At 43.2% G+C, this 2,536-nt stretch overlaps 1 protein-coding gene and 1 pseudogene across 2 annotated transcripts in view; one reads left to right on the plus strand and one right to left on the minus strand.

Annotated features, from left to right (window-relative positions):
• Positions 1-2,536, minus strand: part of SLC38A9 (solute carrier family 38 member 9) — an 87,962-nt gene that overhangs the window by 75,456 nt on the left and 9,970 nt on the right. The window lies entirely within an intron of this gene.
• LOC108317970 lies at positions 365-2,105 on the plus strand (annotated as a pseudogene). The gene has a single exon (XR_001830968.1). The product of XR_001830968.1 is annotated as an elongation factor 1-alpha 1-like (transcript).

The following is a 2,536-nucleotide window of genomic DNA, read 5'->3' on the forward strand; positions in this document are numbered from 1 at the left end:
GCCTACTCAACATCTTTAGCTGGATGTAACAGACAACTCAAACCTAACATGTCCAAAACAGAATTTCTAATTTTCTTCCCCTAAAACTACCCCACTTATTGTTTTCCTGATTTTAGTTGATAAAATCTGTCTTTCTACATGGTCAGGCCAAAATTCTTGGAATCACTTATGACTTCTTTTTCCCACAGTCTACATTCATCCCATCGGGAAATCTTTCTGGCTTTTCCTTCAAATGTATCCAGAATCTGATCACTGTCATTTCTTACCAAGACTACCACAATAGCATTCTAATGGCGCTTCCTGCTTCTATCCTTATCCCTCTACAGTCTACTCTACACAGCATGTCAAGAGTTGTAGAAGCTTTTTCGCAACGGGTTTGCTGCCAGAACATAGGTGTCGTGAAAACTACCTCTAAAAGCCAAAATGGGAAAGGAAAAGACTCATATCAACATTGTTGTCATTGGACATGTAGATTTGGGCAAGTCCACCACTACTGGCCATCTAATCTACAAATGCGGTGGCATCGACAAAAGAACCATTGAAAACTTTGAAAAGGAGGCTGCTGAGATGGGAAAGGGCTCCTTCAAGTATGCCTGGGTCTTGGATAAACTGAAAGCCGAGCGTGAACGTGGTATCACCATTGATATCTCCTTGTGGAAATTCGAGACCAGCAAGTACTACGTGACTATCATTGATGCCCCAGGACAAAGAGAGTTCATCAAAAACATGATTACAGGGACATCTCAGGCTGATTGTGCTGTCCTGATTGTTGCTGCTGGTGTTGGTGAATTTGAAGCTGGTATCTCCAAGAACGAGCAGACCCGAGAGCATGCCCTCCTGGCTTACGCACTAGGCGTGAAGCAACCAATTGTTGGTGTTAACAAAATGGATTCCACTGAGCCACCCTACAGCCAGAAGAGATATGAGGAAATCATTAAGGAAGTCAGCACTTACATTAAGAAAATTGGCTACAACCCCGACACAGTAGCATTTGTGCCCATTTCTGGTTGGAATACCTCTGGAGCCAAGTGCTAACATGCCTTGGTTCAAAGGTTGGAAAGTCACCCGTAAGGATGGCAACACCAGTGGGACCACGCTGCTTGAGGCTCTGGACTGCATCCTACCACCAACTCGTCCAACTGACAAGCCCTTGCGCCTGCCTCTCCAGCATGTCTATAAAATTGGTGGTATTGGTACTGTTCCTGTTGGCCGAGTGGAGACTGGTGTTCTCAAACCTGGTGTGCTGGTCACCTTTGCTCCAGTCAACGTTACAACTGAAGTGAAATCTGTTGAAATGCACCATGAAGCTTTGAGTGAAGCTCTTCCTGGGGACAATGTGGGCTTCAATGTCAAGAATGTGTCTGTCAAGGATATTCGTCATGGCAACACTGCTGGTGACAGCAAGAACGACCCACCAATGGAAGCAGCTGGCTTCACTGCTCAGGTGATTATCCTGAACCATCCAGGCCAAATCAGTGCTGGCTATGCCCCTGTACTAGATTGCCACAAGGCTCACATTGCCTGCAAGTTTGCTGAGCTGAAGGAAAAGACTGATCGCCGTTCTGGTAAAAAGCTGGAAGATGGCCCTAAATTCTTGAAGTCTGGTGATGCTGCCATTGTTGACATGGCTCCTGGCAAGCCCATGTGTGTTGAGAGCTTCTCAGACTATCCACCTCTCGGTCGCCTTGCTTTTCGTGATATGAGACAGACAGTTGCTGTGGGTGTCATCAGAGCAGTGGACAAGAAGGCTGCTGGAGCTGGCAAGGTCACCAAGTCTGCCCAGAAAGCTCAGAAGGCTAAATGAATATTATCCCTAATACCTGCCACCTCAGTCTTAATCAGTGGTGGAGGAAGAACAAGAACGGCCTCAGAACTGTTTGTTTCAATTGGCCATTTAAGTTTAGTAGTATAAGACTGGTTAATGATAACAATGCAACGTAAAACCTTCAGAAGGAAAGGAGAATGTTTTGTGGACCACTTTGGTTTTCTTTTTTGCTTGTGGCAATTTTAAGTTATTAGTTTTTAAAATCAGTACTTTTTAATGGAAACAACTTGACCAAAAATTTGTCACAGAATTTTGAGACCCATTAAAAAAGTTTAATGAGGAAAAAAAAAAGAGTTGTAGAAAAGGGTAAAAAGGAATTTGGCCTTACTCAATTGATTGTTGGAATTGAAGGGAGTGCTACTGACAACCAGTGGGCAGAGGTCAGGGATGCTGATGAAATAAGGTTTTAACATGTAAAAGCAACTGATATAGCTTTATTACTTACCCTGTAAGTTACTATTATTATCCTCAGTTTATAGATAAGGATACACAGCAGAAAAGTAACTGATCACAAAGTAAGTGGCAGAGGTGAAATTCAAACTGAGGCAGTCTAAATCCAGAGCCCATACTCTTTACCACTGTGCTGTGCTGTCTTTCCTGTTCTTTCCATCATTGTAGAAAGTTCTATTGATTTAGGCAATGACAACTTCCACATTAATATCTCTAGCCTAAACTTCTCTTTTGAATTTCAGACTTGCATATTCAACTGCC

Source organism: Cebus imitator, unplaced genomic scaffold, assembly GCF_001604975.1.
Source record: "Cebus imitator isolate Cc_AM_T3 unplaced genomic scaffold, Cebus_imitator-1.0 Scaffold213, whole genome shotgun sequence".
Lineage (NCBI taxonomy): Eukaryota > Metazoa > Chordata > Mammalia > Primates > Cebidae > Cebus > Cebus imitator.